The sequence below is a fragment of the Leptidea sinapis genome, chromosome 16, assembly GCF_905404315.1.
Source record: "Leptidea sinapis chromosome 16, ilLepSina1.1, whole genome shotgun sequence".
NCBI classification, from domain to species: domain Eukaryota; kingdom Metazoa; phylum Arthropoda; class Insecta; order Lepidoptera; family Pieridae; genus Leptidea; species Leptidea sinapis.
Window position 1 is genome coordinate 13,227,929 of NC_066280.1, and position 27,424 is coordinate 13,255,352.

The 27,424-nt window shown below is 35.0% G+C and overlaps 1 protein-coding gene and 1 long non-coding RNA gene across 5 annotated transcripts in view; one reads left to right on the plus strand and one right to left on the minus strand.

The window, feature by feature from the left end:
• The window catches only part of LOC126968736 (calaxin), a 199,376-nt gene that overhangs the window by 147,341 nt on the left and 24,611 nt on the right, over positions 1-27,424 (minus strand). Inside the window, exon 4 of one of the 4 annotated variants that reach the window (XR_007730270.1) lies at positions 4,496-4,714. The exons of the other annotated variants lie outside the window; for them this stretch is intronic. The gene's annotated coding sequence lies outside the window, so the exon portion shown is untranslated. Of the gene's footprint in view, positions 1-4,495; positions 4,715-27,424 lie in introns of those variants that run through there. 4 annotated transcript variants of the gene reach the window in all.
• LOC126968773 (uncharacterized) overlaps positions 1-27,424 on the plus strand; it is a 34,887-nt gene that overhangs the window by 6,948 nt on the left and 515 nt on the right. Inside the window, exons 3-5 of the long non-coding RNA XR_007730277.1 lie at positions 24,360-24,427; positions 24,763-24,965; positions 25,931-25,994. This is a non-coding gene — a long non-coding RNA (uncharacterized LOC126968773). The remainder of the gene's footprint in view (positions 1-24,359; positions 24,428-24,762; positions 24,966-25,930; positions 25,995-27,424) is intronic.

Consider the following 27,424-nt stretch of genomic DNA (forward strand, 5'->3'; position numbering starts at 1 on the left):
TCACTGCACGTTTCATACTAAACTAAATTATTACTTAGGCCATTCCGCCTCTCATTACGTAGTATTTACATCCTCTTTGACTTATTGTGCCCGTCCGTAAGCGTTCAATAATTGTTTTCGTATCTACCCGCATGTTGCGGTATAATATAATTATGTAATCTGTCAATGGCCGATGCTGTCCCCTATCGTACTCAACAGATTACGGCACTTAATTCAGCGTACTCATGTTTATTATCAACGGTTCGTCAAACTGCAGTTTAGAACTATCCGCAGTTGCTGAATAAGTGAGTTATATTAGATTGTTTAATACGACAAACTTGCTGGTGAACACCTGCTATTTGGTATAACATAAACATTATCTTTTATTTATGACGTTATGGAACAAGATGAGCAGGACGTTCAGCTGATGGTAATTGATACACCCTGCCAATTATAATGCAGTGCCGCTCAGAATTCTTGAAAAATCCAAAAAATCTGAGTGGCATTACAATTGCGCTCGTCACCTTGAGACATAAGATGTTATGTCTCGTTTGCCCAGTAGTTTCACTAGCTACGGCGCCCTTCAGACTGAAACACAATAATGCTTGCACATTACTGCTTCATGGCAGAAATAGGCACCGTTGTGGTACCCATAATCCGGCCGACACCCTGTGCAAAGGAGCCTCCCATTGGTAATATGAGGACGAAACTTGAAATCAAGACATCGCGGTGACGAATGGCGGTTCTTCTAAGTCTGTCAAGCGATTATTACCGCAACTGTTGTAGGAAAAAGCGACAAAAAAAATTATCAGAAATTTTATTAAATTTATAAATTTTTAAGTAAAGTCCTAGCAAAGTCTAGAGATATTAGCCTAAAGCCTCCTCTCCACTATCTGCGATGATCGTTACTTGTATTATCGTCTGTCATCGGCAAGTAAATCATCGTGTAAGCATTCACACGATCATCCATCATCATTTATTGAGCGGCAGTCCTTCAAGATGGACGCGGAGTTTATAACTGCTGCTACCATTAATTTCAACATTTTGTCAATTTAGTTGAACGAAAAGTTGTAAAAAATATGGAAGAAGAGAAGACTAACTGTCCAGTGTCCTCCAATGACACAGTTGCGGCTTTTAAATGATAATTCAATAATGTGCATGCAATCATTGTTGCTCGTATTCAATGGCGTAGTCCAGGGGTGCTAAAACGGTTGATCGAGTGCTTTTTGAGTCGATCTCTAGAAAAAAATCCGATATAGAACTATTCACAGATTTTGTTTTAGGTAACTAAAATCGGTAATTACGTACCATCTTATGAAAAGTATGCTCAGGACATGCAGTGTCATACAGATTCAACATCCAAAGTCACTCTTTAGTTAAGTTTAGAACGTTAGACACTATAACGCTTTGTTTTGTAAGAACCAATAAACTCGCAATTTTGAATAATTATGACTTTTTTCTTTTTAAGAGCAGACCTACACTTACCTTGACTAAAATATGCATATTGTTGTGCGCAAAACTAATATCTATGTCATCGTGACACTCTACCTAGACGACAATCCTTCATCACACATACTTGAAGCCTCTCAGAGTCGATCGATCGTAGTCTAACAATTTTGAGGTAGATCGCCAGCAGTTCAAGCTTGAGCACCACTGACATAGTCGATCGATTATACGGGTACATCTAATAACTCCGTGACGTCAGAGCGGTAATCGACAGAATTTAATCCTATTATCGCTGCCACTTGAATAGTTATCTAAACTAGATTATCTCCATTGTTCAGCTATAGGTTTCAGAGATTGACAGATATTACAAATATCGCTTTTTGCCGCTGATTTCATCTATTGTTTTACGTAGGTATTTAATGATTCGATTTTTTCATTTTATGTTTCAAAATATTCAAATTAAAATCAAATATTTTAATTCAAAATAGGCTATAATATACACTTATTGAAAGTCAAAAACTACCACCCATTCCAAAAAGTATGTCTCAAACGGTCAGACTTGAGAAGAACGGACGGTCGCTCCAGTCTGTGATATCATTAATAAAGTAATTTATGTTATAGTAACCTGTACCACACAAACGTTTTAAACAATTCTTTTGAATTCTGTGATACATTTGCTTTGAGCATTTTCTGGGTTCTTGTTGTAAAAGCATAATATACAATATGCCACAACCGACTTACTAATAATAATTATTTACTACACCATTTAGCTTTTCAATTCGTCCTTAAAGCTATCTAGATGTGTTCCTCTACAATGCAATTTTAGCCACGTACCACCAAACTACGGATTGAGTTTGGTTGTACAAGATTGAAAAGAGTGGCCGTTGAGTTTCTTTTATGTTCTTCTCACGAGCTCAACTTTTTCCGAACATGTGGTAGTTTCACTAAATAAAAGAAATGTTTATAGTGACGATTCAAAAAGCGCTTAGTTTAAGTCTACTTGAATAAAGTTTATTAGACATTGCGCGGTGTTGCTCGTACTTTTAAAAGGTGCCGGCCTTTTAGTGTGATTCCCTTGGTATTGCGGGCGGCGGTGATCACTTAACAGTAGGTGACCCGCACGCGCCTTTGTCCTCTTTCATAACGGAACCGTGGCCTCTATGACAATTATCATCAGCCGGGAGACGTCCACTGCTGGACAAAGGCCTCCCCCAAAGATCTCCATGATGATCAGTCCTGCGCTGCCCTCATCCAACGTATTCCGGCAATCTTGACCAGATTGTCGGTCCATCTTGTGGGGGGCCTACCAACACTGCGTCTTCCGGTACGTGGTCGCCATTCGAGTAATTTACTGCCCCAACGGCCATCTGTCCGTCGAACTATGTGCCCTGCCCACTAACGGAACCGTGGCCTCTATGACAATCATCATCAGCCGGAAGACGTCCACTGCTGGACAAAGGCCTCCCCCGATGATCTCCATGATGATCAGTCCTGCGCTGCCCTCATCCAACGTATTCCGGCGATCTTGACCAGATTGTCGGTCCATCTTGTGGGTCCTACCAATATTGCGTCTTCCGGTACGTGGTCGCCATTCGAGGAATCTACTGCCCCAACGGTCTGTCTGTCCGTCGAACTATGTGCCCTGCCCACTGAAACTTTAGTTTCTCAATCATTTGGGCTTTGTCAGTGACTTTGGTTTTCCTACGGATCTCCTCATTTCTGATTCGATCTCGCATGGAAACTCCGAGCATAGCCCTTTCCATTGCCATCTGAGCGGCCGTGAGCTTTCTCATCAGGCTCATAGTAAGCGACCACGTCTGCGCTCTATGACAATGGCCTCTATGAAAGAACATATTTCACTAGTACATATTAAAAATAGCTTGCCATGCTTCTGTTTCGCAGTGTAGTATATTATTTTTCCTTATCTGCTTTATACAGGCACGTCGGCCTGAATGTTTATTGATGAGTAAGATAGTTAGAATGAGTTGTATTATGAATAGGCATGTTGTGTATTTTATACCTAATTCATTACAGTTGACTCACGCAGCCTCAGAACTTTGACTGGTTCATGAATGAACATTTTATCCTCGACGGAACGATACCAGTTCTAACTTGAACAATGTCAATTGAGTCAATTTAATAATTAGGTACAATCAATTAATTTGCCAATATATTTATAACGTTCTAAAATACTTTTTTTCAGTAGAATAGCTATCTACTTCTTACACAAATTAAATTTGAAAACAAATTTTATCAACGATGCGGGTCTCGAGTCCGCCACCTCTCGCGTTTTGTGCGAGTGCTCTTCCACTGAGCCAACCGTTCGAGTGACGTATCGTCGATAAATCTTGTATTATGTTTTGTTCACATAATGGTTACCACTTCTTACTAGGTAACAATAAATCTCTAGGTACACATCAGTGTAGGCTTATTTTACCATAAGGAGGCTCCTTTGCATCGGATGCCGGCTAGATTATGGGTACCACAACGGCGCCTATTTCTGCCGTGAAGCAGTAATGTGTAAGAACTACTGTGTTTCGGTCTGAACGGCGCCGTAGCTAGTGAAATTACTGGGCAAATGAGACTTGCCATCTTATGTCTCAAGGTGACTCAGAATTTTTGGGTTTTTCAATAATCCTGAACGGCACTGCATTGGGCAGGGCGTATCAATTACCATCAGCTGAACGTCCTGCTCGTCTCGTCCTTTACTTTCATAAAAAAAAAACATTTCTAAGAACAAAATAGTCGTTGCTCTCTCTGGGGTCGGTCCCTCACGTCTGAGGACCGTGGTCAGCATTATGGGTTGCATCTGGAGCCGATGATCTGCCTCCACCAGATTCTGTCGAGTTCGTCTCTAGCAACCGTGGAGAATTTGGGTGACCAGTCTTTAAGGCTTGGCAACAAGAGGTGTTCCCCGTGTAACTATTCTTTATTAAGTGAATATAAATGAACAAAAAAAATATATGTTATTTATTGGACATTAAATTTTAGTTTGAACGTTTGAAATAATTTTTGTACTGTTATAAATAGGTGAAAAAAATCTCAAAGTGAAGCCTTTTTTGTTTGAATTTTTGTAACTACTTCTAAACGGCATTGAATATTTTTCAACAACAACAAGTCACCCAAGGCCATTGGCAGGTATAGCACCCTTAATTTGGTCAGTCCATAGTGTAGGGAACGACCGCGCAATCTTTGCCTTCAGTATTTCCATCCATAAATATTTTTTCCAAGCTTGAATACGTTGACTGCATATCTATATCTTATACTAGCTGCCCCGACAGACGTTGTTCTGTAGATAGTAAAAAAACAACTGTTTTATATTTCAAAACATCAAATATTATTTCGTAAATATGCTCCCTATTGTTAGAATGAAATTGTTTCACAGCGGAAATGTCAAACCGTGCGTCAATAAATTCTCTCATAGAAAATATGTCCATACAAAACAAATATTGAAAATAAAAATATTTATGGGTCCCAAATCGAAATAAAAACTACCCTATCTCTCAAGTTGGACCAAACTGCACTCCATGAAGTAATCACCATTAAAATCCGTTCATTAGTTTAGGAGTCCATTGAGGACAAACATTGTGACACGAGATTTATATATATTAAGATTAAGATATAAAATTCTCGTGTCATGGTGTTAAACATTGAACTCCTCCGAAACGGCTTGACCGACTCTCATGAAATTTTGAGTGCATATTGGGTAGGTCTGAGAATCGGACAACATCTATTTTTCATCCCCCTAAATTTAAAGGGTCGTCCACGCCAATTTTTTTTTTTAATTTTTTTGACATTTTTTTTTAATTTGTTTGATTATGAGTCGACATTAAAAAATACATACAACTTCGAATTTTGACCCATCTACGATCAACAGTTACTTTTGTATCGCGATTTTAATATCGGCAATACAACGTTTAGCTGGGTCAGCTAGTATATATATATAAATGAATTGCTGTTCGTTAGTCTCGCTAAAACTCGAAAACAGCTTGACCGATTTGGCTAATTTTGGTCTTGAATTATTTGTGGAAGTCCAGGGAAGGTTTAAAAGGTTTGAATAAACATGAAAATCCCCGTTTTTACAACAATTTTGATTTTCCTCCGACGTGTCCCCCGTCGCTCAGAAATCAAATAAAAATAATAGTTTAAAATGAATAACTAATTAGATTTTTTATATCTTTCAAACTTTCTGAGCAGGTAAAAAATAAACTTCCTTAAAACACGGGTAACACTTAAAAAAATGGTTCCTTTTGTTTATTTTATACAAAAGTTAAGGTCTTTTTTTATTGATTGAGGCAGTACGAAGTCTGCCGGGTCAGCTAGTAATTATAATAATAATATTGACACATTTTATATAAATTATCTTGCACCAATGTAGGCATAGCATGTACTCTGGGTAAATGACAACGATATATTTAATATACATACTAAAACATACATAAATGCATATAAACATGGCTCGGAAACAAACATCATAAATGTTTGCACCTACCGGGATTCAAACTCGGGACCTTTATCTTAGTAGGCAGGTACACTAACCAATTATATGTCAATATACAGGCGAGTTTTTATTCGGAGCTGGTTCAGGATCGAAACGTGGAAGTTAGCAATGAATTAATTTCCATTACGCCGGTCAACCCGGCAGGATCCTAGTTATGGAATTCAATGACTTGCGTAAACTCGACGTTCGTGTGACATTCGTAAATAAGCGTGGGAAAAACAAAAAAAAAACACTAAATGTATGCCTGGGATATCCCTCAATAATTACTCATATGTTTCTTTTTTTAAATGGGACCGAATCGGTGATCCAAACAAAAGTACCAGTGGGTGTCTTTTGCACAGGATGCCGGCTAGATTATGGGTACCACAACGGTGCCTTTTTCTGCCATGAAGCAGTAATGTGTAAGCATAATTGTGTTTCGGTCAGAAGAAGAAGAATTTTATTAGATTTATAACATGACTAGCAGTGATCGATTGTGTTTCCATGCTGGCCGTACATTTGCATTACTAATGACAAAATCAATATAACTTTGTATTTCCGTAGGCTACACGTGAACATTCCCATAGGATTCATAATTTATTACTATTTTTAACCGGCTTTAAAACAAAATGACTTAATTGTGTTGTTATGTTCTAAATTCGACTGTGTTTTTTTACGTTCACAAAAACTTATGAGTAGCATTTTTATGGCAGTGCCGCTCAGGATTCTCGAAAGACCCAAATATTCTGAGCGGCACTACAACTGCGCTCGTCGCCTTGAAACATTAGATGTTAAGACTCATATGCCCAGTAATTTCACTAGCTACGGCGCCCTTCAGACCGAAATACAATAATGCTTACACATAACTGCATCACTGCAGAATAAGCGCCACTGGTGGTCGTTTACTTGGTAAGCTTCAAAATGCAAGAAAATACATTTTTTTTTCAGAAATTTGTTTTCTAAAACGGTATTGTTAGTAAAAAGTTTTATTTTTTGATATCGATTTCCGCAAATGACATACAAACCGACAAGATATATTAAAAGTGTAGAGATCCCCATTGATCAGTTATAATCGTACACTAACATGCTGTTATTTTATCCCTCGGCCAATGCAAAGCTGCATCTATGCATGTGAACGTTTAAATATAGTTCTCTCTGGGGTTCAATGCATTTTATATTCATTACTAGCTGCCCAACAGACGTTGTTCTGTACATCTTCCAGGTACATCTTCATGTAGGTACATAAATAAAATACTGTTTATTATGAATTGGTTAATAATATTTCATAACATCAATAATTATTTCGTAAAATATGCCCCCTGTTGTTATAATGAAATTGTTTCACAGCGGAACTGTCAAACCGCGCGTCAATAAATCTCTCATAGAAAATATGTCCATACAAAACAAATATTGGAAATAAAAATAATTATGGGTCCCAAATCGAAATAAAAACTATCCTATCTCTCAAGTTGGACTAAACTGCACTCCATGAAGTAATCCCCATTCAAATCCGTTCATTAGTTTAGGAGTCCATCGCGGACAAACAACGTGTCACGTAATTTATATATATTAAGATGATATTAATCTTAAAACATATTATATGTATACTGTTGCATCTCAATATATTCTTGATAATGTTCTATATGTTCATAAGCAAATTGACGAATTTGCTAGAAACTGCGACAAACATAATGTTAAATCGAGGAACAGACATAAACTTCTTATGCCTACTACTCGGTTAGTAAGTCTTTTATTGGCCGATGTATATATTTATGCTTTTACAACATGATCCCAGAAAATGTACAAAACGAATGTGTTATCAAATTCAAAAGAAATTTAAGAAAGTTAAAAAACGTTTGTGTGATAAAGATTACTATAACATACAGATACCACAGACTGGGAATGGAGCGAACGCCCTCAGGCAATTTAATTATAAATTTATGTGTACGATACTACATATTGTAACTAAATTAAGAATAAAAAGCCCGCGCAGTTTCTTCTTCTTTCCAGGGACCCCACCAAACTACAAGTACCTTACTGTAGAACTACATTATTTCAGAGAAACTGTTTTTGTATGTGCATAAAAATCTATAATCACATCCCAAAAATAATAAGAGAGGTATCGTGAAATAGGTATTTCTCATTTAAATTGAAAATATACCTTAGTAAAAACTGCTTATATTCATTAAACTTGACTATATACTATATAATACTGCTACTAATCTTTTGTTAAATTTATATTATTGTTAGTAATGATTTAGAAATATATTTTATAAAATAAATGTGACAAACTACATGTTTGTCTTTGTAACATCAATCTAAAATGTTTATGGAAATAAAAACTTTGACTTTGACTTCGCGCCCGTTCCGTTCAGGTCTGAGGCGCACTATTTCGAAAGGTTACCTAGGTTTTTTTACGGTCAATAAATTATTTTAAGTCCTATTGTGAATAAAAATATTTGAATTTGAAATTGAAATTGAATAACATTGCCACAAATTATAAGCTATATCCGTTATTTGATAAAAACAAATATGGTCTTAAATAAGACCTTAATTTTAAAGGTCTTAATAAGAAGCATATCAGTAACTGAAATAAATAAAATGAGTAGGTTTTAAACAGAGCTTAAAGACGCAATTTGAAATTATGCATATATGAAACAAATTTAATATTGCAACCCAAATTGTTTATAAACAGAACCTTCCCTATACTACTCTACTCCCAAACAGACACTAATGACCATTATTTCATATAATAATAGGTTACTGCCAATTTTCAGCTTATATATTTAAATTCAAAGTGGGATTTGGAATCACTTATTGAACGTCAAAACCCATTCGAAAATTAATGCTTCTCAAATCACCGTAATCAGCGATACTCCCCCAAGATTCGAGTGGCGTGTGGGATGACAGTAAAATGACTGCGAAATAAATGCTTAATTTCCGGTGCGAGTCAAACGGATGTGATATCGCGGCGGACTTCGGTACTCACGGAATGTTTTATTTTAGAAACGAGTGATTGCGAGAGGAATTAATGTCCTTATTTATATGATGGGGTTATCCCCCGCGCGTTGGAACCCTGTCATATTAATGTCTGCGCGACGTCTATATACAAACAGTAATTTTAATTGGTTATGTTTGCTTGACGTCACGAAGATATCAGTATGTCTTTATATTACTACGCGGGGCTATATTTCGGCAGGCCTATCTCATCCCCGCTTTATTACGTTGATTCTTGAAGCATAAATAACACGGAAAACGAACGAAATTAATTTTAAAATAAAAAATACTTCACAGTATTTTGTACGTTCCTTCGCAGCCATTTGTATTATACGTCAAAATTAGTTCTCTGGATGCTCGCGAGTGGCGCTTCAAATAGGCATAAAAAAGGCAAACTTAGGGAACAGCCTGTCCAATGGTATGTATACAGGTCAGTGCGGCGGCCTCTGTACAGTAAGTCAGCCAGTAGGGACTTCCGAGCGTGCAGTGAAGCACGCGCGAGCAGACAGTGACAACAGATGTCACTTCTCAGACGTCTACTTCTACGTCAGACGCGGAAACAATCTAATTTAAAGTGGTTATTATTGTAATGTACTTACCATTCATGATAGCTACCTATTTATGTCCTTTAAACTGAGTTTGACTATGTCGTGGTCTTCCAGACCACGACATAGTCAAACATACATTACAATCTGCAACTAATGTGGATTTGACGACGAAAGAATATTGCTTTAAAATTACGATTACATGCATACCATATTATAGAAAAAACTGAGCTACTTTTATCAGATGACCTTATATACAGGGTGTCCCAAAACTCAACGATAACCTGGTACCGGGCGAGAGGCCAAGGTATACCAGTTATGAAAAAAATAAGAAAAAAAATCTATGTCACTTAGTCAAGCGATGATAGACATTTTTCGAAAATGTAAAAAAATTGACACCCTTTGTCGCATTTTTAGGTACTGTGATCGCAATTTTCACAATTTTACAGTGATTTTTTTAATAATGTTATCTCAAATAACAGTGCTATTAATGGTAACCACAAATGAAAGTAATAATCATTGTTAACTAAGTAAAATAAATTAAATTTTGACGAGTTATGGTTTATAAAATTTATGTCAGTCAACTTTGACACTCTACGTTGGAAAAAAAATGTACTACACTACCTATGGCAAGTTTTTTTAAAAGATGGCCCATTTAGTCTAGATTTCAAAATAGTACAACACTTGACACTTTTCTTGCCAATAAAACTGCTATTTCGTATTTTTTGCGAAAGGAACTCATGGAAAATTTAATCAAAATAAAACGGTAAATTATCGTAACACTTTATTATCCTAAAATTAAAGCAGATGCTCAAATTGTTTCCCTCCAGCACGAATACAAGCTCTGCATCGCCTCAGAAATGACCTGTTCACCAGTCTTGCAAATCTCCTCGCATTCATTTCTTCTGATGCTGCATCAATTTTTGGCGCAATTCTGTTACATTTTGAATTGGTTTTGAGTAACCCTTTTCTTTTATGCATCCCCAGTAAAAAAAATCTACTGGATTCAGGTCTGGGGACCGAGGGGGCCATGAAATTGGTCCAAGGCGTCCGATCCATTTACCGGGATATAATTCGTTTAAATATTCTCTTACAGGCCGGGCATAATGTGCTGGGCAACCATCTTGTTGATACCACATTTCTCTGTAGATGTTGAGTGGTACATCTTCTAGCAATGTCGGCAAATCATTTTGAAGAAAATGCAAGTAGGTGGCGCCATCTAAATTTTCAGTGAATTCAAATGGTCCAATTATTTGACCATTTAATATTCCTGTCCACATGTTGACTTTAAATTGGTATTGGGATCGATCCTCACGCATCAAATGCGGGTTTTCCGTATGCCAACTATGAAGGTTATGTAAGTATAAATAACCATCTCTTTTAAATGTCGATTCGTCAGTCCACAAAACTTTATTTAGAAAATCCGGATCTTCACGAATTTTCGCTAACATGGTTCTGCAGAAATCAACTCTGGGTGCGTGATCACGTGGTAACAAGCTCTGCACACGTTGTACATGGTAAGGATGAAAATCGTATCGTTTTAAAATTCGATGTGCGGTACTCTTCGCCACACCCGTTGCAATTTCAATCGAACGTACTGAGGTACTGGGGTCATTTTCAACTTCAGCGTCGTAGTTTCCTTGAGGTCTCCCACCAGATGTACGAGCACTGGGTAATCGTCCTTCCGAGTATGATGCGTGCACATTTAGGAAGACACGATAATCTGGGTGCCGCTCCACATTCGGGTACCTCTCCCGATACAGTCGAGCTGCCGCAGAGGCATTACAATGGCACTCACCGTAGATAAGATGCATATTTTCACAGCACAAAGTCCAAAAAACAAAGCCAGAGTCGTCAAGTACGGATAGAGTATCAAGTCCAGGGTAACACAAGCCAAAGTCGATAGTACGAAAGTAACACGTTTACGAGAGAAGCGCAGTAAACGAAGAAACGATGCGTACTAAATGTTATTGTTTAAATTTTATTATGAACGACTGATGAGTCGTTGTGAGTGAGACGGATAGTGACGTCTCGTTTTGACAAATACCATAACTACTATCCATTTCTTTTTATCATTTTTGTTCATTACAAACAATGGAGACTTCGAACTTTTCAAACAAAAGAATATCAGGTATTTTTTTTACTGAGGGATCCCTACGCATATCATACGAAATAGCAGGTTTATTGGCAAGAAAAGTGGCAAGTGTTGTACTATTTTGAAATCTAGACTAAATGGACCATCATTTAAAAAAACTTCCCATAGGTAGTGTAGTACATTTTTTTTCCAACGTTGAGTGTCAAAGTTGACTGACATAAATTTTATAAACCATTACTCGTCAAAATTTAATTTATTTTACTTAGTTAACAATGATTATTACTTTCATTTGTGGTTACCATTAATAGCACTGTTATTTGAGATAACATTATTAAAAAAATCACTGTAAAATTGTGAAAATAGCGATCACAGTACCTAAAAATGCGACAAAGGGTGTCAAATTTTTTACATTTTCGAAAAATGTCTATCATCGCTTGACTAAGTGACATAGATTTTTTTTCTTATTTTTTTCATAACTGGTATACCTTGGCCTCTCGCCCGGTACCAGGTTATCGTTGAGTTTTGGGACACCCTGTATATACGGTAAGGTGTACCTTACCGTATAAGATAAAACGAATCCACCGAAAGCCACTCGAATCTTTACCTAAAACTGTAGTTTTAGGTAAAGAAATCAACCCTAATGTCGTCAGAAGAGGTAAGAGTCACGCGATAGAAAGAGAGGCAACTTCTAGGTGAATAAAAATGTATGTTAGTAGCGCTGTGCGATCTGAACTACACCTTATTGTATGATCGCAAGAGTCCCTATTTCTTTAATTGATTTTGCAGAATGAGACTTCCGTACTTTTACTATTATTCATTCTTTGATTTTGGTCACAAAAGTATTTCTGGACTTTTAGGCTTTGTCATCATACACTTCCCCATTTTGGTTCACTAAATATAAAAAAAAATACAAAAATTCTATATGAGGATCCAATGTTAAGTTAAAATTAATATCACATACAAAACCTTATTATTGTCTCTTGAAGTTGTAGCTAGATCAGAATAACAAACATTAAAACTACTCAAAAACTGGCAAGGTGTCGAAATACATTATTAATAGAATCATTAAGAGAAAAATTTAAAGAAATAAACATTTTGACTGTTGCTTGTCAATATATTCTTGATAATGTTCTATATGTTCATAAGCACAATTAGGAATTTGCTAAAAACTGTGACAATTATAATGTTAACACGAAGAACAAACATAAACTTGTTATGCCTACTACTCGGCTAAGTCGAGTTAGTAAGTCTTTTGTAGGGCGATGTATATGTTTTTACAGCAAGATCCCAGACAATGTTCAAAACAAAAGAATTACGATATTCAAAAGAATATTCAAAAAAAAGCCCGCCGAGTTTGTTGCGCCCGTTCTTCTCAGGTCTGAGGCATTGTTTTTGGAATGGGTGGTGATTTTTGGATTTCAATACGTGATATCACATCCTATTTTGAATAAAAATATTTGAATTTTATATGCAAATATGAAACTTTGGAAACATGCGTAAGATTTTACTTTATCACATGGCACTACAAGGGAAGGTTCAAAAATCTATAACCCACGTAAATAGCGAGAGATAATTGAGTAAACTTATAAAGAGTTAGACGCGCCTACTTGGTTATTTTGGTAGCTGTATTCCTATATTCCTGTTCTCAAAAGGAATATGCAACCCGAAATTTCAGACCTGTATCTAAAAGTTTATTTTCTAATGTGAAAAATTTGTGAAAAATTTATATATGTCATCTATTATAATGTTCGAATGAACAATATTAAGTAATTTAAATTTAAATGGAGTGATTTTCTTGCTTCCTGCCAACCCAGACTAAAGTAATCCCACACTCGAGATGAAATGATCAAGTCTATTTCCTATGCGAGGTGAATGTGCTTTGATGCACAAATATATCTGCGTCCGATGTATGGCAGTGCCCCCACTAGTGCATCTAGGGTTGCCAGGCCTGCAAAATTCAATAATACTTCTATTTATACAGGAATTATTAAATGCCCATATCAAAGTTTTGATCAGCTAATTGGTCAAACAGTTCGAGGTTATTGAAGTTACCTATACCGCTTAAGGCGTGTTTTGGAAAAATGTACCATAGGGTGAATTTCTTAGTCATCATTTTTGACACCGTAAAGTTGTCGACTATTCCATCTCTAGTATAGTGTGAAGAGTCAATACGTAACAACTGTATCGTAAACAAAACCAATCTAGATTTGAAAAAAGAGTTGTATAGATCGGTTAATGAAATACCAAGAGCAGGAAATTGATCTAAATATCAATCTCGGATCACCAATTATTAAGAATGGTGACTGTTATACAAAATGACCTTAAGTGAGTAAATTTTTACCACATTTTGTATGTAGTGATATTATGTCATCGTTAGTAGTGGTAGACAGCTATAAAAAAGAAGGTATATTACCTATTAAAAGTCTTTCGGTACATATGCTTAATGCTGGTCGCCTAGTGCAGTGGTCGGCAAAGTGCGCTTCAGAGCCGCATGTGGCTCTTTGGCTCCTCAAATGCGGTTCTGGCGTAATAGTAGCTTTGAAATACAACTGCTGGCTTAAAAAACAAGAAGATATGGCGAACTAAATAAGAAAGTCTTAGTGTTGAATTGGAAATATTGGAGACGGAAAAATGTCATCTTAGTTCACAACACAAGTGTTCTACTTTGAATGACTTGGAGAAGAAAGACATGATTGTTTTCAACGCTTGGAATAGTATTACCGACTCTTACTATCAGCTGAAACAGCTCGCGTTTGCTATTGTTATCAAGCATGAACATTATCAAGAGTTAACTGAGAAGACGTCTTATTGATGAGAACTTGGAATCATGCTTACTTAACATTAAAACCAACAACAAACAAGCCTGACTTACGTCTTACTCATACTTTCCAAGGAGATTCAACCACATTTAGTTTATTGAGTGAAATAATAGTAAGAAGATTTGGCTCCCAATTTTTTTTAAATTGTTATAAATCGTGGCTTAGTGGAGTAGTCGAATCCAATATCAAAGATCAATAAACTGCTGGTGTGAAATGGCCATGCGGAGACGAGACCAGAGACACCGTTTCGCCCGACAGTTGGCTCCAGTCCAGAACCTAGCGTTGTCTATTTTGATGCGAACGATACAGCTTTACCGTGTCTAATGATCCGTTTGACTTTTCAAAGGCCAATTATTTTAGCAGCTCATACAAAGTAATTGTTTCTTATACATAATAATAGTACATCTGCATTTGTGAGTGCGCCAGCTTTTTATTATTTTATTATAGGAGCAAGCACAGAATTTTACGGAGAGTTTGCCATATTATATCTATTATCTATGATATGATCTATATTTTAAATATAGTACCTATTTGAATATTTAAGCGTTTCTGAGATTAACGTCCACAAAAAAACTAACGATACTGTTCTCTATTTGCATTTGAATAAGGTCAGTTTTACAATCGGTCTTATTTTAGATAAAGCCTCACAATATATCCTACCTACAAGGCGTGCAAATATATATAAATCCAGTGTCCTGACGTTTGTTTCCAGTGAACTCCTCATTTATTGAATAACAACAATTATTTATTAGCCATATTGTTAATTTATTTTTAAGTTGGTCAGATGTCATGTAATGAACATTTTCCTGTCAATTGATCAATCAATTTGTGTCAATTGACATTTGGGTATAAGTAATTTATTAGGGTATCGAGTGTTCCCAGAAGAGTGATCTTTCATTTTGGACAAATATTCCGGGTGTTTATGTACACACATATCCCCAATATACAAGAATTAAGAGGGCAGTGTTAGTATTTTCTTTTTGATAAAAAGTGTCTTGCAGCTATCCATCCATGATACATTATTTTTGAACTCTGATTGATTGAATTATCAGTCCATAGTATAGTACGAATGAGACATATCCGTGGTATGCACACCAAGCGACGGGTTGTTCTGATACCGCCTGTCTTTTTTCTAATGGCAATAAAAACTGATCCAATTTTTTACAATTTTTTCTATATAATACTTGTGTTCCTTCCATTTAAGATTTTTATCAATTATGCCAAGAAATTTAATATTATTTATGTGTTCGATCATTACATTTTATGTTCAAATTATCAATTAAATATCTGTTAGTATTAAAATGGATTATCTTTGTTTTTAATATGTTTAAGTTATTATTATTAAGACATTTGGCAAGGAATGTCATTAAGCGAATTAATAATGGTTTTCTGTAGTATTTTAGTGTAGTTGTGTCTTTTTCATTAATAATTAATGTGGTATCATCGGCAAAAAGTACACATTGATTTATTGTAGAGTCCGGGAGGTCATTGATGTATGATAGAAATAACAAAGGTCCGAAAATGCTTCCTTGTGGAATGACGCAACTCTGATTTTCCCTAAATTCCGAAGTGTAAACAATTTTTGTGGATTTATTATGGCACATAACTATTCTTGATATTTCAGTACGTTGTTGCCGACTTTTAGGTAACTTTTTATCGAGTTATTCGCGTTGCCTCTTATACCGATTTTTCGAACTTATGCAATAAATTTTCATGTACAAATACCACATCATATGCCTTCGACATATCTAGAAAGATCGTTGTTACGGGTATTCTATTATATAAGCCTTTGGAAATCCTTTTAATAAGGTTGATTGAAGCTAACGTAGTTAAACTATTTTTGCGAAAGCCAAATTGTTCTTGTCGTAAGTTGAAAATGAGGGCCGAACGATAGTACTCTAAAGGGTCAAAACACACATAAGGTTGGGCCTCTTATTTTAACAAAAATAATGAATAATTTCTATTAAAACAGTAACTAAAAGTCGTAGATACTTTTAAGAAAAATTAACCTTGATGTCAATTATGACTATTTCTCCTCTCGACGATTACACAATAGTGGACATCACTGTTTCTGAGCGTTTCCCGGGATGTTGGGAGATATCCAATTATTTCTGCCGTTAAAATCAGCTGACCTGTTACCGGGAGTATACATTTAGAGTTATTGTATCCCATTTTCAATGTCAGAAGCACTTGGCAATAAAATACACATTTGAAACTGTAAACAAGTTTATTTTTAGCGTTTATATCGTCTATCGAGAAAAATGTAAGCGATTGTGTTGAGTATGTAGCTATAGGTAAGTTTTTTTTATTTTTTGTATTTTTTTTTAGCTTTATGGATTTGCTGATACCTAACCATATGTTACTGATTCCAGAGATTTAATTTACGAAGACAAAAACAAAGAAAATAATGATATGAGCAGTAGAAGAGAATCCGCGAACATGAGTAGTAGAAAACAATCGTTAGATGATAATATAAAAACGCTGTTAGGTACTGATCGTCGTGAAGTAGATCCCAAGGTGGAAGAGGGGAGTGATAGCATGAGTAGTAGAAAACTACCGTTGGAGAATAATATAAAAACGCTGTTAGGTACTGATCGTCGCGAAGAAGAACCTAAGGTGGAAGACACAGGCGCTATAGATTGGTTGGCAGAAGTGGAGCCCATACAGTCAGCAGCGGAGTTTATGCTTGAAGAAATAGCAGAAGAAATTTCATCGGAGTGATAATGTTGCGCAAGACGTTTTATATGCTTTTATGAAGTTTGGATTTTTGCTTGGAAATAAAATTCTTTTAATTCAGATATCATAAACATTTACCAGTGGGTATTTGCCAGCTCCTTTGCACAGGATGCCGGCTAGATTATGGGTACCACAGCGGCGCCTATTTTTACATTGAAGCAGTAATGTGTAAGCATTATTGTGTTTCGGTCTGAAGGGCGCCATAGCTATTGAAATAACTGGGCAAATGAGACTTAACATCTTACGTCTCAAGGGGACGAATGTAATGGTAGTACCACTCAGAATTTTTTGGTTTTTCAAGAATCATCAATCAATCAATCTTAATGTCATAAAAAAAACTTCCTAAGCTAAACGACAAAATATAGTGGAAGATTGGAGTATAGATGTGACATATTTTCAACGATAGAAATATATCGTATTAATGTCTAAATAGTCCTACTTTCTCGTAAGCACGTATTTTTATTAAGTAATTAATTCAAAACGACAAAGTCTAGCTGCTTCTTCTCACAGATTGTTGGATCCTTCAATAAGTGAAGTCCTACGATTCAATGAACTACTTCGTAGAGATAGGGTTTTAACGTTTTGGCCAAAAATAAGCCAATAAACGGGCTATTACTGTTAAAGGGACTATCAAGAAAAGTATTGAAAACTTTGAAAACTTTTTTTTTTTAATTTTCTTGGTAGAAAAATCACAAATAAGTTCTAGGTACATATTACATCATATATAGAATATTGCTACGATGAAGACTGCATTTTTGACGTACCTAATTTTGCGAGTAAGCTGAAAAACAAATTAGGCCTAACCACTTAATAACCCTAGATAGATTATGTTATGACTACTCTCTAACCAATAACCTAGTTCCCATAAAGTTGTAAAATAGGTACACGCGTTGCGAGATTTGAAAAAATAGTAATAAAACATTTAAACTGATCTTTAAAGTCCAATTTTCAATAAGATTATTTTAATAAGACGCATCTACAAGTTACTACAAAAGCTATAGAAGTAAGTATGTTTTGCATTTTTGAATGATTTCTTTCTATAACAAGTTACCTGCTAGCTTAGTCTTTTTTTAGAGAAGAGATCGACAACGATCGTATCAAGTCCATCTGGTTTTATGTGATCACTGCGGCCCATATTGGTTTAGTTATTCTCTTGCAATATTCCAGGAATCACACAAGCTTTGCCATCATTTTCAAGGGCGTTGGTTGCGTTCCCTTTTCCAAATTCCAAGTTACCAAAACGTAAAAATTCAAATTATTTAACGTTTAAGGCGACACTAAATGCCAGCGACCTTGAGCGATTTGACTTGAGGTTCCGGTCCGCCATCTATGTAACAAAGCCAATATTTTCAAAATTCTTGCGTGGAACACAGTTTATATGCTTACAATCCTAGTTATTCATGACTAATCTGAATAAATATACCTACACAAAAAAGACCAAGCTATAAGAATAACTTTTCTGAGAGTTGTACTAAAAAATCATGCCATGCCTAAAAACTTGTTTAAATGCAATGAAAAGTGGTAGTTCAAAAAGGCTCTGGAGTGTTAACTGTAACCAACAGCAAGCATTAGCAACCTACAAATAAGACTTAAGGATATGTGTAACAGGATTAAGTAGTGTTCATAGCTCGAAATGCTGTATTTTCACCAAAAATGTTGTCTAAAAACACCTTGTTTGCGTGTTTTCTGCTTACTCGTCGCCTTAAGCGCATATACATCTTAAGATTCGGTTTTATGCTAGCATGGTTTTGGTAATTAAAGTATATGTATAAAGGTTTGGTTTAATAAACCGACTAAGATCGGGTTTTCCCCCTTTTTTTCCAATTTAAGTGATATTTACTTACCTCTTGACTGCACCAAGGTACGGTCTACCAGTCGTTAATATTCCGTCGGTCGGAATTATTCCGTTAAGTAGGGCTAAAACTAGACTCTTTCAAGGTTTACGCTCGGAACGTAATAATAGAAACAAACCGGTCCTAAACATTAATAACTGTTAATTTTAAACCGGTTTCAAGCCTTTCTTTAAAGTGAGTAAGACCTCCTTTTTTGGTCGTAGATACCTTTTACGAAATGGGATAGTTTACGGCCCTTTTGGATCACTTGTAGTGTTTATTATTATAGACAGTCTCCCAACTCCAAAAAATTAATTATGACTGTTAATTGTCACTACATTTATGAAAATTTAATAAACGTTCACAAAAACCACCTTTTTGCTCTTAATAGTGATTTTCATTAGTATAACACTAGAAATAAGGGAATGCTTGTTACTAATTCTAGAAGGCTTCATAAGATACATGTATACACTTTTATAATAAAGTCCCAGCCACTGCTCAGGCATATTCTATAAATAAATTTAAATGTTTTATTAAAAAATGGCTCTGTCGTAAATCCTGCTACTCCACAGCTGAATATCTAAGTGATCGGACAGCCTGGGATTAGATTATGATTATTTTATAGCAATAGCAATGACATTACAATATTGTATATTTTTATTAAAAAGAGCGCAAAAAAATAATGCTGGGAAAGTTGCTTAGTTTATATTAGAAATGACATCAAAAAGAATTCTAAATGTATCAATTTTGAGAAAATAAATGCCTTTTATTTATATTAACACATTTAGCATATAGGTGATGCGAATAAGTGTTTCATGCTAAACATAGTTCATACTAAGAACAAATTAACACATTTCGACCTTCGCGCTGGTTGAACAATTTTCTAGAATCTAGAGTGCTAACCGTCAGTCTTCATAGATATCTATTCTTTTTTTTATAATATTGACACACTTTTACACAAATTATCTTGCCCCAAGTTAAGCATATATAGCCTGTGTTATGGGTTACAAGACAATGATATATTTAATACAATATACTTACTTAAACATACATAAATTCATATAAACATACATAAATACATTTAAACATCCACGACTCGGAAACAAACATCCATATTCATCATATAAATGCTTGCACCTACCGGGATTCGAACCCGGGACCTCTAGCTTAGTAGGTAGGATCGCTAACCACTTTTCATCGTACATTTTGTATTTATGTTGTATTTCTCTGAAACTTAAGAAGTTTTAAGATTAATTAAATTTTGCTAGGAAAAATAAATAAAGTAGCATAACTTGACTAAGACTAAATTACTTTTATTTAAAAAAATCCATCATATTATAGTTAAAAACCGGCTTCAAAAAATAAAAAGTATAAAATAACTTCATAAATACATCTCTCATGCAAACCTAGTATCTTCAATAATAAAAAAAATACTTTTACTTTGAGCTCGTACTATAATTATATAAGCATATTATTATGGTCTGCTTTATATGGGATCAAAGTCACCCGTGGCGACTGTAAGCGGCGACGTGGGGCGGGTCGTTCCCTGACGGTGAACGGGTGCTACTCGTGGTGGCTGTATGATCTTGTTACCGGGAGGTCTGCTTGATGTGTTTTTTATTATTATTATTTCGTTTAAAGTTAAAATTATTATATATTTTATTTTATGAAATGCTCACATAATGCCTCTATTTATTTACGGTATGTGTGGATTGATGCATCTACTATACTCAATAACTCTTGTGTTTATAAGTATTTATTTACTTTTTTTTGACTTACTCGTGTAAGCCTTTCAGTTTTTGACATTTGAGTATTTTTGTTGCGTCACTTTGCATATATTGTAATTGAAATGATTTGTAAAACAATTAAAATGTACATCTTGACCTAAAAGAGTGGCAATGAGTTTCTTGCTACTTCCTCTCATTAGCTCAACCCTTTACGAAGTTTCGGTAAATTCAATAAGAAACAATTTTCATTAAGTGTCATTTCCGTGACCTACATGAATAATGTGTTTTTGAATTTGAATTTGATATAGGTAATAAGATTCATGACCATAGTGATTATCTGTACTAGCTCAGTCCTATAAATAGGTTTTATAATATAATATGCATGCTGTTGCTTGGCGTCAGGTAACCGGATGACTTATTTATTAATTGTCTGACTATCGGTCGAACAAAATAATATTAATGCTCTCTCCCATTATTTTTATTCCTCCGAAGATTAATTTTATTCTACATATACCTAAAATATGATGATTTTATAAAAATAAGGGACGAGACGAGCCGGACGTTCAGCTGATGGTAATTGATACACGCTGTCCATTACAATGCAGTGCCGCTCAGGATTCTTGAATGACCTCAAAAATTCTGAGCGGCACTACAACTGTGCTCGTCACCTTGAGACAAGATGATAAGTCTCATTTGCCCAGTAATTTCACTAGCTACGGCACCCTTCAGACCGAAACACAATAATGCATACACATTACTGCTTCACGGCAGAATTAGGCGCCGTTGTGGTATCCATAATCTAGCCGGCATCCTGTGCAAACGAGCATCTCACTGGTTATAGAGGCCCGAATTTACAATAGTTTGGATTGTTTAGATTTGAAAGAGCGACATCTCAAATCAATTTCCAAATATGTAGTTATTGGGGTTGGTAATCATCTGTAATCCTGATCCTGTAGATGAAACCACAACCTGAGAGTTGAACTAGACATACCAAGATTTATGAACGTTACGTCAGTTGGGTCGGACGGAACACGAGAGGTCGCGGGTTTGAGTCCCGGATCGTTCATAAATTTAGGTTACGAAACTTTTATTAATCTCAGAAGTGAGGAATATAACTTTAAAAATAACAAATTGTTAGAATAGTTTGTCGAATCTTCAAATCAAATCAAATCAAATCATCTTGCAAGATAAGGTAATAATAAGATGTTGTTGGCTTATAATTAACAGGTGCTCTTATCCTAACCCATAAGGCATGCAAACTTATAGTGGAATGCATAGTCAGTTCACGTTTTAATTTCTGTAACAATTATAATATACTGTACTATACTAAAAAAAGATATACATCCCAAGCAAACTTAAATTAACATCAATCATACAATAGTTATTATTTCATAGGCTTATTCTTTTTAATTTATAATACTCGTAAAATGTCATTAGCTTACACAATGATATTGAGTTCAGTCGAAGTTAATTTTTATTATTTACTATTTTATCGTCAAGAAAATATTTTAATGAGTATTATGCTTTTTTTATTAAGTAAGATTTGAGTGACTTTTTAAAGTAGAATATATTTTCGCGCTTAATATTGTCAGGTAACTTATTGTAAATTGGTCTCAAGCAAAAAATGCTGTTTTGATACAACTCTGTTCTGGACTTAGCAATAACATTAGCAACATAAAATAACCTACTAGGGTACCTAAGTAAGGTGAGTGTGTTAGATATAATGTAGGTTTTGATTTATTATCATTTTTTTATTTGGAGTAACGTAGTTAATTTCGGCTATCTCCGTTTTTTACAAGCCGTCATCTGTCAATCTATCAAAGACTGCACGTTTCATACTATCGTGCGATTCGCTTTTTTATAGAGAGTTTCGCTATCATGATCAAAGATTCCGACACATAAATAGATAGATAAAGGCGCAGAAGATAATGTAAGGCATAGATAATAGACAACTATGATAAACATGACCTTGCCCAGTAGATACTGATCCCGGAAAGGCCAAAAGTAAAGCCTAAAGTTATTTTTATGAGCAAGGGAGTTAATTACCAAGCAATTATCGTAGTACATATATATATTATATACTCTCCCGAATCATAAGTTGAAATTATATTAGTATTCGATATTCTAATAATAATAATAAAACTTTATGTGTTGAAAAAAGAAATTACAATTTTCAAAATTACCCTCAACCACCAATCTAGTATAGCCCGTGACATGGGGTCAGTCTCTTCCCAGTTGTGCATTGTAAAATGTCAAAGAAAACACAATCAATATATTTTAGGCGATTAATGGTCGTTATACAACTAATGATGTCAACAGAAACTATTTTATATATAGTTAAGGGTGTGTGTGTGTGTGTGTGTATAATCTTTTCTTTGCTACGTAGAAAATATGTTTAAAAGTTACTAACAGAAAAGAATAATAAATATTAGGAATTTATTAATAGGCAATAATTATGATCTGCACTGAAAAAGAGAGGGTAGATTGATTTTGGGTTCATCTAAAAAATAACCACGATTAATAACATTTGCTTCGCTCCCTCCTCAACCTTCTAATATAAATGGCACAATCCGGAGCTCCGGGTATAAAAAACCATCTATCGTTGAATTTAAGAAAATCGTTAATTAAAATTATATTTAAAAAATTTGCCATATGTCTATCAAATGATAATCAATTGGATCATATAATAATTAGATTTCCTGATATATTTTAAGTCTTAAAGACACACGGGGGACAAAATTTACGATCCTTCCGTCCTTTTCCGTGTATCACGAGTTAGTGTCTGTGCCAAACATGACAATAATCTATGCATTAATTTAGTGATATTTTTTACTCTACTCGCGGCAGAAATAAATATAACCTTGCCTTAAATATCATTTTAGTTGATGACAAGCATAAAAATAAAGATATGGTACTATTGAATCTTGAAATTGCGCCAGATTATGAGATTGAACTGAATTTAGTGAATTCTTTGCTATTGGTGACGCAGAGGTCACCGATAGCAAAGAATATATGATATAATAATCAGATATTGAATGTTAGATTTGGCGAATGGCCCAAGAGTGTCTGAAGACAATAAGCCTCACAGTAATGAAGGATCTAAATGTACATTAATTAGAAAGAGGAATATCAAATTAAAAGATTTAGTAAAAGTATTACAAGAGATTTGATCCAGCAGACAAATTGTCCAAACTGTTTTGCAGGTGTATGTAAGTTAAAGATTATTTCTGTAAATGATTAATAGTATAAATACATAATAATAATAATTGCGTGCGTATAAAATACACATATCAGAAGTGAAACCTAAATTGTACATGAACCTCTAAGCTGCGTATGTCCTGGTACATGTTGCTAGAATAACACATGATTTCGACCGCTATGAAAGACAATACTATCACCGCTACCATATTTATGTTCTCCTGGCGTCTATGTAGTAAAACTATGTAAAAAAAATGCGCAAGACATCAGAATATATTAAGGTATACTCGCGTCACACATATGACATTCTCTTCTTCATCTATGATCACCTGGTACCAAAGCACTGTATAATGCTTCCTATCTCACTTTCTCCCACGTTAAATCTTATGAATGCATATGTCTGTCTCTTTTTACTATCGTGCTTTTTCGTTTCATTGATTTTCAAATCACAAAGATTTTACCTGAAAAATTGCTGAAACGCAATATTAAAACGTAATTTTTTCAGGGGCACATTGCCAATTGAAGAAATGAGACGAGAGGAATTTTTAAGAGACGGCGGACCATTACCAAATAGTAAGTTGTAATGATATTATTGAATGTATGTTCAAGGAATTGCAAATGATTCAGCCAAAGTCGGAGATATGTACAATTATTAATACGACTGCGTGGCATTGCATGCGATTTTCTGATGTTTTGCTCATGAATAGTCATTAAACATAAGCAGATAAATCTAAAATTTGTTTTAAGATGCAAAAGACTTGTAATTTCTGATATAGCCTTACTGTTGCAATCACTATCTTAAGACAGTGATGATAGAAGAGCCAACAAAATCAATTTGTCGGTTTCCGACACTTGATTCCGTTATAGAGCTACCTGGGTCTTTGGTGAGGATTTTTTCTTCTTTGCAGACACAAATGTCCCAAATGACCCGAAACAACCACCATCATCAACACCACCTCCACCGCCACCATCATCTTCGTCACCAACTTCTCCACCACCAAAATCTTGAAATGACGAGGCACGTTATTAAATTTATACAAAGCTGTCCGAAATGTGGTGGTCTTACGAAATATGGTGGATGTTTGTTATTTTGTCCCGCGTCAGTAATAGGGTTTGTATGTCGATTTAAAAGTTTTATGGTTATTTTTTACCTTTTATGGACATTTAATTATTTCTATTCAAATTAATACTTTAAATTATATATGTCGCAGGTATATTGTCAACGCCGTGATATAACAATTTCATTAGTGATATTATAATTAAACTGTAGATCGTCAATCGACTTCATTTCTTACAAATTAACAGCCTGGTTTTAGTGACATTGTAATATCACGGGTACACTATAGTGATATTGTAAGACAATGATATTTTACTGGTCGTTAGTTTATGAGGCCGTAACTGATTGGTCTGTTTCTTGTATTTATTGTACAGTCCTAATTTTTTAGTTATGCAGTAGTGTAATCAACTACATAGTTGTTATCTAAGCGAATCAGCCTTTGTTCACTAATAGATCCAAAAAAACAAATAACACCACAACGCACACGCCGAGCGTAGCGTGCCGCGGCAGCGGCCGGTAAGTACCAGAAACGAACTGGCCCTTATTCACTACTAATTCAACAATAATTTCAGATGGAAAATTGCATACACGCTCCACTGTTTACAATAATTGTTATGAAAATTGCGTTTGAAAAAAAATTGACCAATCACAACGCACGACGTCTCACACTGCTAACTTAATTTATACTATACCTAGATTTATTATAATATCAGTAATTACAATGTCACTAAAACCAGGCCATTAAATTGTAAGAAATGAAATTGATTGACAATCTACGGATTAATTATCACTAGTTAAATTGTAATATCACGATTTTGACAATATACCTTCGACATTGTATTGCCAATTACAAAGTTTGACATATTAAAATTATCAAGTCGAATATACTGTAGAGTAATTTTATACAATATAACTAAAAATAATTATGAAATAAACACTAAGTAAAAAGATTAATGATGGTTTTTTTGACGAGAGTGTCGTATTTTCGTATGCGAATCTTTACGTCGAACTGTTCACAGGTTCTGCGACCTGCCGCTGCGTGCCTGAGATTAAAACGAAAAAGCCTCCGACTAGCAACACAAAGTGAGTCCTCATCTTTAAATTGAGATCGTAGATCATGCAGTGTTAACACATCGTAATTGGAAGACCACACATATTTTCTAGTTATGTAATATTACGTATGTGTTACATTTTTTACCTACAACATAATATTTTCCACGTCTGAGTTTATATGAGGTTGAAATTCAAGTATATTGTCGTTAAGAGGAATGTTGAATTAATAAATTCTGACAGGATAATGTATTACCGTTCATATTATACCTAGTCTTGCCATAAATACTGAAACAAAAATAAAATTTAGTAGTACATGAAACATGTATTACGTTTACAGTGTGTTAGTTTAATATTTAAATATAAAAAAATAACACTTAAGCACCAAAACAAGCCGGTAAACGTGTAAATACATAGCCCCACGCATACACTTACTTTTGCTTACTTTTGATTTGCCATCGTCTGTGACAGATCGTCGCAATAAAATATTAAAAATGCCGTCGTGCTATGTGAAAAAGTGTAAACAATAATATAAAAGTATTTGTGGATATATGATTATTTAAGGGAGAAAAAAATGTGTAACTGGTATACCCCGTAACCGCACACACACTAGCATAAAGGTGCTTCACTTGCTAATATCACGGCGCGGAGTCCTTCTTTTTTTACTAGTCCGTGCGTAGACCAAGCTTTATGATCCGGCGCCGATTCTTGCTGGAAGGACCATTGGTTACATTGGTGTTAAGGGGCTTCACAACCTTCTCAAGAATAGTATCTTGATACACTTGAACCGATGTTTTGATACCTTTTTCACAAAAGTATGGCTCAGTCAATCTTTCATAGCTACCCAACCAAACTATCACTGAATTCGGATAGTGGCCACGTTGCACTCTGTGGACTAATTGGTAAGCTTCCTTAGACCTAAGAGCATAAATTCGGTCATTTTGTTTATTAAAATCTTACTCAATTGTAAAAAAAATCTCATCCGTAAACAAAAATTTTCTGTGACCTCCCTTTGCGAACCGCTTCAGTAGTTGTTTCGGTTTTATCACCCTAATTTATTTTAAATGACAGATTCCAAATTCAAATGTTATATTTTGTTTATTTTTAATTGTAACAGTACATATGGCCAGACTAAGTATGTGAGGACTGTGAAGTGTGGATTACACTTTCTTGTTTTGTGTTATACGTTCTGGCCTTATATTGAGACTCTTCCTCGATGCTGAAACAAGAATTCGGCGGCGCTGTATATACGTTGTTAAATGACACTGATGAACCATAGTCATCAAGTGAGTCCCATGTAAGTTGATGACTTAAATTTTCTTAGTAAACAAACTTAACCCTGACAAACGGCCAATTTCTATATTCAATATGTAAATATCATACTTAATATATACGTCTATAAGTATAGAGCTTCTTGTTATTTAGACAACCGATGAAATCGGGCCAAGTTTAATACTTTAGTT